The sequence below is a fragment of the Lathyrus oleraceus genome, chromosome 4 (genome assembly GCF_024323335.1).
Source record: "Lathyrus oleraceus cultivar Zhongwan6 chromosome 4, CAAS_Psat_ZW6_1.0, whole genome shotgun sequence".
In the NCBI taxonomy this organism is placed as follows: Eukaryota; Viridiplantae; Streptophyta; class Magnoliopsida; order Fabales; family Fabaceae; genus Lathyrus; species Lathyrus oleraceus.
Genome location: NC_066582.1, coordinates 276,572,916 through 276,588,658, shown reverse-complemented (window position 1 = coordinate 276,588,658; position 15,743 = coordinate 276,572,916). Strand labels below are relative to the sequence as shown.

The 15,743-nt window shown below is 38.3% G+C and overlaps 1 pseudogene; it reads right to left on the bottom strand.

Annotated features, from left to right (window-relative positions):
• Positions 1 to 15,743, bottom strand: part of LOC127137086 (protein WALLS ARE THIN 1-like) — a 47,614-nt pseudogene that overhangs the window by 19,295 nt on the left and 12,576 nt on the right.

The following is a 15,743-nucleotide window of genomic DNA, read 5'->3' as shown; positions in this document are numbered from 1 at the left end:
TTGACCAAAAGTTGACTTTTGAAATTAAACATTTTCACTCACTTTGGCCATTTGGGATCTGTCTTAGATGTCATTTGAAACTTGCTTGAGGCCCAATTCGTGCAGAACCATACACCCCATATGCATATGTTGGAAAATTAGCAAAAATGCAAATTGGTTTCATTTAAGTTAACTTTGATTAACACTTCCATTACCAAGTTAAAACAGCAAATATATAGCAACTTTTCTGTCATTTGCCAACCCTAGAGAGAAGCTAGCAGCCACAAACGATCAGAAAAATCTCATTCTCTCATTTTTGCATTTTGACATCCTTGCATTTTTCTGAGCAAAACTCTCAAAACCCTCAAGCATCTCTTCATTGTCCCATTATCTGGACAACATTTGGAAGCTCTCTCAAGCATCAACACCCAGCTGGAACAGCATTATTAACTCTGTTTTCTTCGACCACCCTTCCATGGCAGTTTGGAGTTAAAGTTGAATCGAGCAAGTTTGAGCTTAAATCCTTCCATCATTTGTCATTTGAAGCTTAAAGCCACGACTGTTTTTGCTATTTGGAACCAAACAACAATCACATCACGACTGCTCTGCAGATTAGGTGATTTTTCGATTTCAACCTTTTCTAAAACTATGATGTGCTTATAATAGGTCTCTTTGCCATGAGCGTTTTGAACTTTGAATCCACAAAAATGCTTAAGTCTACTAAAAGTTATGCTGAATTCAAATCTGGCATGTGATTGTGTTTTTGTTTGATGCTTCTTTGTTGGTTCAAATCGATGTTGATGATTGTTGGATTTGTGATGTATGATACTTGCTGAGTCCATTGATGTGTTGTTTTGCTATTTCTGGAAAATAATTTCGCATGATGATGATGAACCATGAAATGAGCTGCTGTAGCCTGTAAACCCTAAGCCATTCCCAGTTTGTTCCTATTTTTCTGTATCGTGTATGGCTGTTGTTTATATTGTGATTGCATGAACTATATCATTGCCATGTTGTTTGCATAATCCTGTTTGAAAATTCATTTTTCCATGATGATGAACATGAAGGTGTAGCTGCTGTTAAAACCCTAAGTTTCCTTAAACCCTAACAACATTTTTCCAGAAAACATGATTGGTTGCTGTTGTGTTTGTTTTTCTGCATGAGTTACTGTTCCATTGGTGACAACCAATGAGAACATTTCGTTTACCTTTACTGATGCGCACCGTTTTGTTTAATAAGGGCATTATTACAAGTTTGCCACTCGGTCAACCTGTTTGACCATTATTCCATGCTATTTTGTCCATGTTCTCCCAATTCATTCCTCATCTTACAAAATTCATTTCTCACCCGTTTCAACTCCAAAATTCATGAAATTTTTTCCATCATATTCACATGAATGTCTATTATTTTATCATGATTTTTGCTGAATTTTTGGTTGGCTGGATTTTAAATGGCTTTAGGTTTCTTGACATGTATGCACATTTTACACCTTTTGCCATTTCTTTTGTGAAATTGTGATGATGTATCCAATGCCCCTGAAATTTTTTGTGGTTAATCTACACTCATTCATGCTTGTTTTGATGTAGAGTTTTTGAATTTATCATATGTGGTTTGTGAGATATGAATTTTTGAACTAGGGTGTGACAATTTGTGTCACACCAATGATATGCTATTTCATGATTTTTTTTACATGCTTCCTGGCCTTCAATTAATGTGAAATTTTGCATAAACCTTCTCTTATATGTCTAGTTCACTTGTGATTTTTCTCGGAATTAATTATGGCATTTCCAAATTGTTTTGAGATTTTATCCCCTGTTTGACCAAAATGTTGACTTGTGTGATACATGTTCCCATTTCCTTTGTGAAATTCTCATACCTTATTGGATGATCATGAAATTTTACATGTGCATACTAGACATCTTGAGCTTTGCATTGGTGTTGATCCCATTCATTTCTTATCTGTTTTCATTTAGTTATGATTTTTTGAAGTTGACCCATGAATGTTTGACTTCTTTGTGCATACTTGAAATTGTCTTGAATTCCTGATTTTAATTGACCATCTTCCCATGATCCAATTGAGCTGAAATTTTATATGCATGCTATGTTATGGATTGTGATTGAGCCTGAATTATTTGATAATTTTTGGAACTGACTATGTTTGCTTTTGAGCTAAGTCTTTCTGTTGACTTCATTGAGCATATTCAAATTTGCTTTGACTTCATGATTTTCATTGACTGCCTTCCACTTGTCCAATTGTGATGAAATTTTACATGCTTACCATGCTAGGTGTTAGGATTGATCATGAATTATTTGGTGATTTTTGAAAATGTTTGAGTTGACTTTTGATGCAAGTCTTGCTGTTGACTTTTATGTACTCTCATTTGCCATGCTTTGCCTTCTTTTGTCTATAAAATCATGATGATAAATGATATGAATGTGGGACCAATTGGGTTGGCTTCTTAAATGTTTGAAATTGATTTTTATTGACTTTCCTTTGCTGTTTTGACTTTCTCATCTCATTTTGACCCTAGGCTTGTCCTAGTGGTCCTGTGGCTTATGATTGAGTTCATTGTTTCAGGTTGAGCTACAAATGCTTCAAAGAAACTTTTTGCAAGTTGATTAACCTTGATTGTTTATTATGAGCTAACCTCTTTGTTTTGTAGGTTGCTTGGCTCATAAGCCTTGTGCCTTGTGCTTTGCACATTTGTCTATCTGTTTGACTGTTTGATTCATTTCCTTCTGATTTAAACTGTTGAACTGTGTACTGATTTGTTTGACTATTTCAGGTACCATTTAGTTGCTTAAGTTCTTTGAACTTGCTTTTCTTTGCTATTTAGCAATTTGCTTTGAGGTAATCCCTCTTTCTTCATGTAGTCTGGAGACCCGGCCTGTTATTTGGCCGGGCAAACTGTCTGAAGTCCTCCTTAAGAGGCAATGCTTGTGTGTGTTTATATTTGTCCCAAGCAGGAAAAGTCCTTCAAGTAAGGCAATTGGTAGATCAAAGGGATAAGCAACCTATCCCCTACTATTCTGTGAGTCTTCTCCTTGCTCCCATTACATGGTTGTAGCATTGAGATCAAAACCCAAGATCAATCGAGTCAATAATATGTGGAGAGAGTTCCTACTTTCTGAACTCCCACACTTTCTGATATGCTCTCCCTGACCAGGGATAAGAGCAATGAGGCACACCCCTCATCTCCTTTCATCTGCTTCACCTTAGCCTCTCAATGGCAAGGTTAAGAGCAACTCTTTGACCCTATTCCAGTTGGCCTCAGTGCCTAACCCTCTTGTGTGAGCCTCCTTGTTTGGCTATAGAGTGTGATGTTTGTTATTCATTGATTGATTGATTACTTCATATGCACATGTTTGCTTGTATGCTTCATGCATTTTTCATCATCATTAATTGCTCATCAATGCATAATCATCTCATTTGTCTTTGTGACATTATCATTGTTGTTTGCCCATTGAGGACAATTGTAAGACCATCCATTGGCCATTGCTCCTATGATATGGAAGTGAGTATAAGACCATCACCTTGGCCACTCATCTTATCTTTGCTTGATGCATTTGATTGTGTGTGAGGTTGCAATTATAAGTCCCTGTAAGTTGGCATTTGCTTTCCTATGATCACATGTTGCTTTGTTTGTTTGTATGTGAGGTTGCAATTATAAGTCCCTGTAAGTTGGCATTTGCTTTCCTATGATCATATTGTTGCTTTTGTTCTTGTATGTGAGGATCCATTGTAAGTCCCTGTAATGTGGCATTGGTTTTCCTATGAGCATATGTGGAGTTAACCTAAGTCCAGATAGATTGGCAGTTAACTTCCATTTCTCATCTTTGTTTTCTTTTGAGGAGATTAGTGTAAGACCATTGAGTGCCATCTGATATCCAGTTCTATTTTAGGAGATTGGTATAAGCCCAGTGATTGGCATCCGATATCCGCTTTTGTTGACTTTCTTGTTTGTTTGTTATTATCCATTGTTATTCCAAAGGACACACTTGAATCATCTCCCATATGATTTCAAGAAGTGAACCTTCTAAGAAGTTTTACAATCCATCTCCATCCATTCATCCCCATTGTGTCCTAAACCTTTTCACACTTTGATTCCAAACTTGACATAAGTGTTGTGCAAACATCTTCATGTTTTCAAACTAAAAACCTGGACCCCAAGTCCTTGACTTTTTTCAAACTCCATTTCATAATACTTCTTTGAATCAATCTTAATCATACTTTGACTCTCACTTTCATAATCACAATCAATTAACTTCACTCATTCACTTGTTTTGGCTTTGTCCATTGTTAATCTTTTCATACATGAGCTAGAGGTTTGATTTATCTTAGTGGTTGATGTTAATCTCACCTTCTGTCTTTAGTGATTGAATTGTAAGTCTTCCTTGCCTATTATAGGGTTAACCCCTCCCTGGCAAGTTGAAGCTGTTCTCACATGGTGGACTTTGTTGTTTGTATAAGGTTGAGTTTTCTCCCGTGGATAACGTAAGACCTTAGGGTTTGTGTTTAAAATTGAATCCACCAACTTTTGGAAATCTTTTAGCCGAACTACGGCGTTTTGATCCTTACCTTTGATGGAAGGTACGTAGGCAGCGGGTTCATCCGTTCAAACCCAATAACTAACTTGTATATTCTTTTCTCATCATCCCAATCATGTTTGCACAATCTTTATGTCATAACAAATAACAATTTTTACAACAAGTGTGAAAAGGGCTCCCTAGGAGTACCTAGGACGTAGTGGGTGCCTAACACCTTCCCATTGCGTAATTTACCCCTTACCCAGAATCTCTGATCTTTTTATTAGTTTTCTACGTGTAAAACTTCTTAGGCTTTTGTTCGCTTTTTAGCCAGTCCTTTGGATAAATAAAAGTGCGGTGGCGACTCGAAATTTCATTGTATCTCTTGCTTATGATTTAATCGATAGATCATATAGCGACGAATACACCGCTACAGAAAAGTGGCGACTCTGCTGGGGATTTCTCACCAGAATCCTTGGTGGTATTGCCTACTTTTCACCCTTGTTGTGCTATATTGTTATCTGTTATATGACATATTTTTGTACAATTTGGGATGACTGTATTGATTGTAATGTGTGAATTGCTTGATATACAATTGCTGTTTGCTTTGGTGGTCTGTGAGATGAGTTCTGTACCCGAACTCGAGTGCACTCTAGGATCGGAGAATGGCATAGTCTTGTCGACTGGTGTGGAGTATTCCTTAGCCAGTTGACTTGCGAGTCCATTCACTTGGTGGAGGTCATGTTGAACTAATAATGTCACACAAGTTATTTGTGGTTAGGCATTATTCTTTCAATCATGTTCCGCAGAAGCCAAGGACCTTAGTTTACCAAACCCATCTTGGCCTACTTTTAGGACCGTAGTGCGGAGGTCGTTCAGATGTCAGTTCTGATGCGATTGTTACGCGATACTACACTCGTAAGAGTTTCTCTTGAGAATATTCTTGGAATACGAGTATTCGTTCCTCCGATAATATTCGAAAGATGGAACGATGATTATGGGAACCTCTGATAGAACATGTCTGGCAGGTTTAAACCCTAGTACACTCCCTTTGGGTGGTTCTTAACTGAGACTCCATGCTCGTGACTCTCAACAAACCCGTGATTCGTGGTTGAGTCGTTCAAACATTGTTAATATCAATGGATCCCGGATCAGGTGTAAAACCTAAAATCCATCAAAGCGGCTGGTTGATATTAAGAATGTCTGAACCGGTTCATGTACCGTTAATATCAATGGAACTTGGGTGTCGATAAGGTGAAAACCTAAATCCACCAAAATGGATGATTGATATTAGGGATACAATGAGCTTTCCCACGACCTTTGTCTGGTGTGCCTTGTTTGATCCTTGAGTGTGATTGTTGCATTCATGCATTCACGCATTCATCTGCATCCATATCATCAAAAAAAAGAAAATTTTCAAGGAACTCAAAGGAGTTTATTTGCAAAAAATTTCAAAACATGAAAAAACCGGGAAATTTTTTTCACCTGATATATCTGATGAGATATTCTCATGTATGATCAAAATGCTTAAATATTTCAAAGTTTGCAAATAAAACCCTTGAGTTCCTTTGAAATAAAAAAACAAGCATATGCACAAACACTTCATGCATCATTTGCATCAGCAGGTGTTTTGGTCCGGTCTCCCGTCCAGTGGTCTGACCCTGCGATCTTCATTTATTTTGAAGACGCACCTTGCCGGTATTATACCAGAGCTAACTCTGCCAGATTGATGGATCATCCCGAGCAAGAGAGTTGTGAACTCAGAGGAGGATTTTGCCAGACTAAGTGCTTTTAATGGATTTATTCCTGTTGATGGATTCATTCCTGTTGATGGATTTATTCCTGTTGATGGATTTATTCCTGGTTAACCGATCCCGGGCTGGCATTGGCTGCTGTTCCGGGGCATTTAATGAGCAAGGTTTGTTCACAAGTGGAGGATTCATCCATGACGATCAACCTGAAGAAGAAGCTGCTGCTATCTTAGAAGAAGATGCAGAGGACCTGAACAATTTCATCATTCCTGGTGGTGTCTGGCAAAATTGGGTCGCTGTGGATGTTCCTACGGTCATTCATAAATCAGCGTGATTTGTTCATCTTGTTTAAAACCCTTCTCCCATGCCAAAAGGAGAAGTGATGACATTGTTGGCAGCATTTAATACAATGATGTTTTCATTCAATTAATGCATTGTTAAACATTTGTTTTTCCATTTGTTTTCACTTTTTGCTTTTGCATGAAATCAGTGATCACAAAAAACCCTGAAAAACAAGGACAACATTTTTCATCTGCATAAATGATTTGCTTGTTTAAAATTCAAAAGTTTTTCATTATCCAGAATCATTATGCAGGGATTTCTAAACCCATTGAACATAATGATCCAACGCCATCTCCCAATCTTGAAGTCCTTGTATCTGAGGCAGAGGAAGATGATGTTGAAGGGGATTCCTGATGAGATTACCCGCCTTCTTGAGCACCAAAGGAGCTCATTCAGCTGTATCATGAGAATCAGCAAAACAGTCAAACTGGGGCATTGCAAATGCAATCAAAAAAAAAAAAAAAAAAAAAAAAAAAAAAAAAAAAGAGAGAAAGAGGGTGAAAAAGATGAAAAAATCAAAAAAATCAGCAAAATTTTTTCAAGATTTCTTCAAAAGAAAAAGAAAAATTATACCCTCAAGTCCCTAGTTGACTGATGTTGAATGGATTCAGAGTCATTATGACCAGTTGAATTTGATCGAAGAGAAGCGTTTAACTGCCATGTGCCATGGTCAGTTATATCAACAGAGAATGAAGAAAGCATTCGACAAGAAGGTCAAACCTCGTATGTTCCGAGAAGGTGACCTTGTGCTCAAGAAAGTTTTGTCTTTCGCGCCCGATTCCAGGGGCAAGTGGACTCCAAACTACGAGGGTCCATATGTTGTTAAGAGAGCCTTTTCAGGCGGTGCTTTGATGCTTACAACAATGGATGGGGAGGATTTCACTCGTCCTGTGAATTCAGATGCAGTTAAGAGATACTTTGCCTAAAAAAAAAAAAAAAAAAAAAAATGAAAAAACAGAAAAGCTCGCTAAGTTGAAAACCCGAAAGGGCGGCTTAGGCAAAAATGAGCGTCTCGGTGGAGAACCCGCAAGGGTAATCCAGGCAAAAATTAGAGACTTGAAAAAAAAAGAATATATTTGCATCCCGCTAGATTGAGTACCTCACCCTGGGGCAATCTAGGCAAAAATTAGGGATTTGGCAAGTAACTGCATCCTGACAAGACTTTCTGTTCATCAGTCGTCATTTCGTCAGAAGATTCTCGATTCGTCGTCAACCGAAGCTTCGGATACATCGAGATTCAAATTGGTAGAGAAAGGATCATTATGTTCAATGTAGCCCTCTTCCAATATATATCACTGATTTCAAATTTGTACAGATCTATGGAGTCTTGCCATTTGCAGACTACCATTCTATCAAATCAATTTGAGCTTTTTATCCAATTATTTGCACTCTTATTTGTTTCAATTCAACAAATGTTTTGCATGTTTAAAATTGATAAAATATCATTGTTTTAAACAAATCAAATTTTTCAAAAAATATTGTTTTAAACAAAGTGAACATTCACAAGATTGAAAGGATACTCAAGAATATCTCAGTGCTCTCCCGAGGGTGGCATGATTTCCAACAGGTAAGACATTCGTTCATATTCCTGGTTTGGTGGTATCTTCTTTCTTCAGATCTTTGTTGGGGTTGTTCCTCAAACAAAGTTGTTGGTGTGGCTGTTCCCCAGTATAGTCGCAAGTAGAGTGTTGTTGAAGACTTCGTTTTCTCCAGCAGCAATCTCCCCCCAGCATGGGTGCTTTTCTTGTGAAGTTTCGGCGGTTGATGGCTTGTCATCTTGGTGCCCCGTCACCGTCTCCAGTGGGTCGTATGCCCCAGACTTTATTTGTCTCCTCAGCACAGTCATGAGTAGAGTTGTGACTGATTTTCCCCTCGGAATCGCGAGGAGAGTTGTTATCACTCTTCCCAGTGCAGTTGCCAGCGGAATTGTCTGTTTCCTCAGCACGATCGTTTTCTTTTTGAAGACTCGGTAAGTCAGCGGTTTGACACCCGACACTTTATCTTTTCCCCGGCGAGGTCGTCTGTGGAATTGTTGCTATCTCTCCATCAGAGTTTTTCTCTTCAGCAGAGCAGGATTTATTTTCCTACTCAGTGGTTGATTTGGGTTGACATCCCAGTATTGCAACCATCTTTTCCTCAGCTTAGCCTGCAGAGTGTTTGTTGTGGCAGTTTTGCCTGTTGAATACTCTTTCAATCCCCAGTATGGTCGGATGATGGCTCCAGCCTCCAGAGAACGGGTTGATTTCCTGACTGTTTGTGATCCCCAGTAGAGTGGCTTGTATTGCAGAATCTACTTGTTGCGATCAGTTTGCTATGTATATTCTCCCCAAGAAGAGTGGTTCGTCGCAGAATCTACTTGTTTGATCTGTCCTCCCTCAGTGGGTTGTTCCCCAAGAGAGTAGCCGACAGTTTTCCCCAGTAGAATTGCTTATGCAGTTGGGTTCTATTTGGATGATATCATTCTCCCTCAGTGGGTTGTTCCCCAGCGGAGTTATGTGGAGTTGCTTCTACAGCAGTTTGTGCTCGTGCTTATGCACTTCTTTTTGTTTCTCAGTTGACGCTGGGATCCCCTGCAGATATCTTGGGTTTTCTCTTGTTCCCCTACAGATCCGTCTTGGTGGCTGTTTTGCCCGTTGTGACTTTTTGTACCCTGATTGGGTTGTTTCCTGATATCTCTGACCCTCTGCTTCTTCAGCAGTACTCGCAGATCTTTGCTCTTCAGCATGTAGATCTCCGCAGATTGGCTCTCCAGCTGGTTTTTCCCCTGGAAGTATAATACCGGACGTTTGGTTCCTGAACCTGGTTGTGTTAGAATTGTCTGTTTTGTCAGCATTCATCAAACATAAATCACGCATATTCATGCATATTCATAAAACATTCAGATATTCATGTTGCATTTCTTGCCATATATCCTTTGTTTGTTGTCTCCTGCTAGGGTAATATAGATCTCTTTACAGATCTCCCCAAGCAGATGTCGGGTGTTATAAATCTCTCCATTTAGAGTCAACCCCATAAGCAGAAAATGTTGTTTTTCCTTCTGCAGTTCCCCACCGAGATATATCCTCGTGGATGACGGTTTCTTCCGTTTCCTCCCAACACATATATTGGGATGGATTTTCCTATTTGAGTTACATCCTCATTAGGACGTGTCTTTATTCAGTCTGTCTTTTCGGATTATTCCCGAATTGGCTATTTGTCAAAAATCTTGTACTTCCCAGTGGGTTGTTCCCCAGCGGAATGTTTTTGGGCCTCTACCCTCATACTGGTAGTTATAAGTCCTATTTTCCTGGCTTTCTGGGTAGAATTTGTGGTTATACACCTTTTTATTCTCCAGCCAGAGTTTTTGGTTTTCTACCCTCATACCGGTAGTTGTAAACCCTATTTTCCTGCTCTTCAGCAGTTTGTGGTTTGTTATAAACCCTATTTTGGTTTCCCGTGCGGATTTGTGATTTGTTCTATCCCCACGCGGATTTTTTGGTCTTCTACCCCGTATTCGGTAGATGTAAACCCTAATTTTGTGGTTATCTTCATCTAGTCTTTGATGTTGATTTTCCTTCGCTTGGATAAGTTGCTCAGATCAGCACTTATATCCCTAGCAAGTCTTTTGTGGATAATTGCCGTATGCTAGCAATTTTATCCCCAGTGGGTCCTTTCACCGTTTGCTAGTGATTTGTTCCCCAGATCATTGGTTGTATACCAATGCACCCCCAGCTAGTCCCTGTGGATAATTGCCGGATGCTTGCAAATTATCCTCAGCAGATCGCCTTTCATTTACCCTTTTGTTGGTAATGTCTGTTGTTCCCTTTTGATTGGTCATCATTATATACCTAGTTTGGTATCCCGATGCCTTTCTTTTCGGTTGATTTATCCTTTATTAACCCAGTAACCGGTTGTGGATAATCTTCCATGCGAGTATATTATTCACGGTCTGCCGGTAATGAATAATATATCTCATGCACTCTTCAGTCGAAGCCTTTTGCGTTTCCCCGGTCGAGTAAGATTCGTTATTTCCCTTTGTGGAGTCGAATATTCTTGTTGTTGGATAATTGCCGGATGCTTGCAATTTATCCCTTTGAGTTGTCTTTCGTTTACCCGGATGCTTGGTATCGATTGTCTCTCTATTGTGGTTAGTCACCTATTATATACCCAGTAACCGGTATCTCTGGTGTCTTTTCCTTTCGAGTGTATTATTCACGGTCTGCCGGTAATGAATAATATATCTCATGCGCTCTTTAGTTGGAATCCTTTGTTGATTTTCCCCAACTGAGCAAGATTCGTATTCTTTGTAGAATCGAATATCCATCCTTTAACCAGTTTGTGTTTTGGATGATGAGTGTTTTGGAAGTGGAATCCAATTCACGTTTTCGGTAGATCACCTATTATATACCCAGTAACCGGTATCTCTGGTGTTTCTTACCATGCGAGTTTATTATCTACATTCTGACGGTAATAGATAATATATCTCATGCGAGTATCTTATCCACGGTCTGCCGGTAATGGATATTATATCTCATGCACTCTTTGGGTTTGTGTCCCCAGTTGAGTAAGATTCGTATTCCTTGTGGAATCGAATTTCCATCCTATAAACAAGTCTGCTGTTCTAGCTTTCTTCAGGATGATGAGTGTTTTGGAAGTGAAAACCAATTCACGTCTTCGGATTTTATCCTATAAACAACCCAGTAACCGGTTCAGGATAATTTTCCTTTCGAGTATATTATTCACGGTTTGCCGGTAATGAATAATATGTCTCGTTTCACTCTTGGGTCAATCCTTTGTTGCTTTCCCCTCGGAGTAAGATTTGCATTCTTTACAGAATCAAATATCCATCCTATAAACAAGTTTGCTTTCGCTCTCTTCAGGATGATGAGTGTTTTGGAACACACACCAATTCACGTCTTTGGTCGGTCACCTATTACATACCTACAACCCGGTATCCTTGGTGTTCCTTCCTGTTTTTGTTACCCTTATACCGGTGACATCTCATTTGTTTGGTGCTTCCTCAGTGAAGTTTTCCTTCTGTTTCTCCCCAGGAGTCAGCTTGTGTCTCTCCAATGGATTTATTTTCCTTTGGAATTTCCTTTTCCCCAGTGTGAGTCCTTCACTCCCCAGTGAGGTCTCCAGTCTGTTTTCTGTGTTTTCCTAATCAGAGTCGTGTCTTGTTCACGCTGTGTCAGTTTTGTTTATCCCCAACTAGAGTCTTGTCAGAGTCTCTGTTCCTGGTGAGTGTACTACTCCGATGGATCGTCTTTTCTTCTGTGTGAATCATGTTCCCCACAGAATTTGTGTCTTTTGCATGCATACATTTGCATCATGAGGTCTCTTAGGGACCAAAATTTGTCTCATTACTGTTATTTAAGCCCATTCTACCGCGTCGAGATGAAGATTTCTAAACTTCACTTCTCCGGCTAGAATGACCTTAAATAGGGGCATCTGTAAGACCCCAATTTTGGGCCCTAAGATCCCTCATGGCCCATATCATATCATATCATGGCCTCAAGGATCATTGCATGCCCTAGCTGCCCTCCTAGTGGGTAGATTGCCTTGTGAGTGTGATTCCTGATCACCAAGCATGCCTTGCATTTGTATATCTTTGCCTTTCATATGTTTATTTACCAAAAAGTACAAAAATATTGTCAGTTTAACCTTGTTGCTTGCAGTTGAAGCAATCATCAGCAATTAGGTCAAAGACAGTCAACAGTCAGTCAAAGCAGTGGATGGTGGCCATTCTTGCAGAATTTGGGCACCATGATCAATAATCAAGAGTTCATATAACTTGGGACATCATTTGAAGTCAAGGTCTCAAGGGATTAGGGTTTGAAATTCATCAGAAGTGGTTCAATCATGCAAAACCCTAGAAAGGTCAACAGAAAGTCAAACTTGGTCAACTGTGGATTTAATCAATGATTTGATGGATGGAATTGATTTGAAGGAGTTCATTCATGCTTATATAAGCCTCATATATCATGCCAAACCTCATCATGGAAGAAAATAAAGTCAAACAGAAAATTTCCCAAAATAGAAAGTGGACCTGTAATTTTAACTGCCAAAAATGGAAACTTCTTGATCTTAAACTTACATCATGATACAAGCTTCAAATGAATTTTTGCCCAACATGAAAGTTGAAGATCTTGTTCTCCCATTTTCAAAAAGTCCAAGAACACCCAATTCCCATGTATGGTTGTCAAGATATGATCAAATCATTTTCACAAAATCTTGAACTTCAAAGGGCCATATCTCTCAAACCACAAGGCCAATTTTGGTGGGGTTTTTTCCTACAAACCACATTTCATCTCCTCTTTCCAAAAATATAAATTTCATGCACCAAAACCTTGCCAATCAAAATGGCATTTTTGGACTTGTTTCATTTAAATTCAAGTTTGACCAAAAGTTGACTTTTGAAATTAAACATTTTCACTCACTTTGGCCATTTGGGATCTGTCTTAGATGTCATTTGAAACTTGCTTGAGGCCCAATTCATGCAGAACCATACACCCCATATGCATATGTTGGAAAATTAGCAAAAATGCAAATTAGTCTCATTTAAGTTAACTTTGATTAACACTTCCATTACCAAGTTAAAACAGCAAATATATAGCAACTTTTCTGTCATTTGCCAACCCTAGAGAGAAGCTAGCAGCCACAAACGATCAGAAAAATCTCATTCTCTCATTTTTGCATTTTGACATCCTTGCATTTTTCTGAGCAAAACTCTCAAAACCCTCAAGCATCTCTTCATTGTCCCATTATCTGGACAACATTTGGAAGCTCTCTCAAGCATCAACACCCAGCTGGAACAACATTATTAACTCTGTTTTCTTCGACCACCCTTCCATGGCAGTTTGGAGTTAAAGTTGAATCGAGCAAGTTTGAGCTTAAATCCTTCCATCATTTGTCATTTGAAGCTTAAAGCCACGACTGTTTTTGCTATTTGGAACCAAACAACAATCACATCACGACTGCTCTGCAGATTAGGTAATTTTTCGATTTCAACCTTTTCTAAAACTATGATGTGCTTATAATAGGTCTCTTTGCCATGAGCGTTTTGAACTTTGAATCCACAAAAATGCTTAAGTCTACTGAAAGTTATGCTGAATTCAAATCTGGCATGTGATTGTGTTTTTTTTTTATGCTTCTTTGTTGGTTCAAATCGATGTTGATGATTGTTGGATTTGTGATGTATGATACTTGCTGAGTCCATTGATGTGTTGTTTTGCTATTTCTGGAAAATAATTTCGCATGATGATGATGAACCATGAAATGAGCTGCTGTAGCCTGTAAACCCTAAGCCATTCCCAGTTCGTTCCTATTTTTCTGTATCGTGTATGGCTGTTGTTTATATTGTGATTGCATGAACTATATCATTGCCATGCTGTTTGCATAATCCTGTTTGAAAATTCGTTTTTCCATGATGATGAACATGAAGGTGTAGCTGCTGTTAAAACCCTAAGTTTCCTTAAACCCTAACAACATTTTTCCAGAAAACATGATTGGTTGCTGTTGTGTTTGTTTTTCTGCACGAGTTACTGTTCCATTGGTGACAACCAATGAGAACATTTCGTTTACCTTTACTGATGCGCACCGTTTTGTTTAATAAGGGCATTATTACAAGTTTGCCACTCGGTCAACCTGTTTGACCATTATTCCATGCTATTTTGTCCATGTTCTCCCAATTCATTCCTCATCTTACAAAATTCATTTCTCACCCGTTTCAACTCCAAAATTCATGAAATTTTTTCCATCATATTCACATGAATGTCTATTATTTTATCATGATTTTTGCTGAATTTTTGGTTGGCTGGATTTTAAATGGCTTTAGGTTTCTTGACATGTATGCACATTTTACACCTTTTGCCATTTCTTTTGTGAAATTGTGATGATGTATCCAATGCCCCTGATATTTTTTGTGGTTAATCTACACTCATCCATGCTTGTTTTGATGTAGAGTTTTTGAATTTATCATATGTGGTTTGTGAGATATGAATTTTTGAACTAGGGTGTGACAATTTGTGTCACACCAATGATATGCTATTTCATGATTTTTTTTACATGCTTCCTGGCCTTCAATTAATGTGAAATTTTGCATAAACCTTCTCTTATATGTCTAGTTCACTTGTGATTTTTCTCGGAATTAATTATGGAATTTCCAAATTGTTTTGAGATTTTATCCCCTGTTTGACCAAAATGTTGACTTGTGTGATACATGTTCCCATTTCCTTTGTGAAATTCTCATACCTTATTGGATGATCATGAAATTTTACATGTGCATACTAGACATCTTGAGCTTTGCATTGGTGTTAATCCCATTCATTTCTTATCTGTTTTCATTTAGTTATGATTTTTTGAAGTTGACCCATGAATGTTTGACTTCTTTGTGCATACTTGAAATTGTCTTGACTTCCTGATTTTAATTGACCATCTTCCCATGATCCAATTGAGCTGAAATTTTATATGCATGCTATGTTATGGATTGTGATTGAGCCTGAATTATTTGATAATTTTTGGAACTGACTATGTTTGCTTTTGAGCTAAGTCTTTCTGTTGACTTCATTGAGCATATTCAAATTTGCTTTGACTTCATGATTTTCATTGACTGCCTTCCACTTGTCCAATTGTGATGAAAGTTTACATGCTTACCATGCTAGGTGTTAGGATTGATCATGAATTATTTGGTGATTTTTGAAAATGTTTGAGTTGACTTTTGATGCAAGTCTTGCTGTTGACTTTTATGTACTCTCATTTGCCATGCTTTGCCTTCTTTTGTCTATAAAATCATGATGATAAATGATATGAATGTGGGACCAATTGGGTTGGCTTCTTAAATGTTTGAACTTGATTTTGATTGACTTTCCTTTGCTGTTTTGACTTTCTCATCTCATTTTGACCCTAGGCTTGTCCTAGTGGTCCTGTGGCTTATGATTGAGTTCATTGTTTCAGGTTGAGCTACAAATGCTTCAAAGAAACTTTTTGCAAGTTGATTAACCTTGATTGTTTATTATGAGCTAACCTCTTTGTTTTGTAGGTTGCTTGGCTCATAAGCCTTGTGCCTTGTGCTTTGCACATTTGTCTATCTGTTTGACTGTTTGATTCATTTCCTTCTGATTTAAACTGTTGAACTGTGTACTGATTTGTTTGACTATTTCAGGT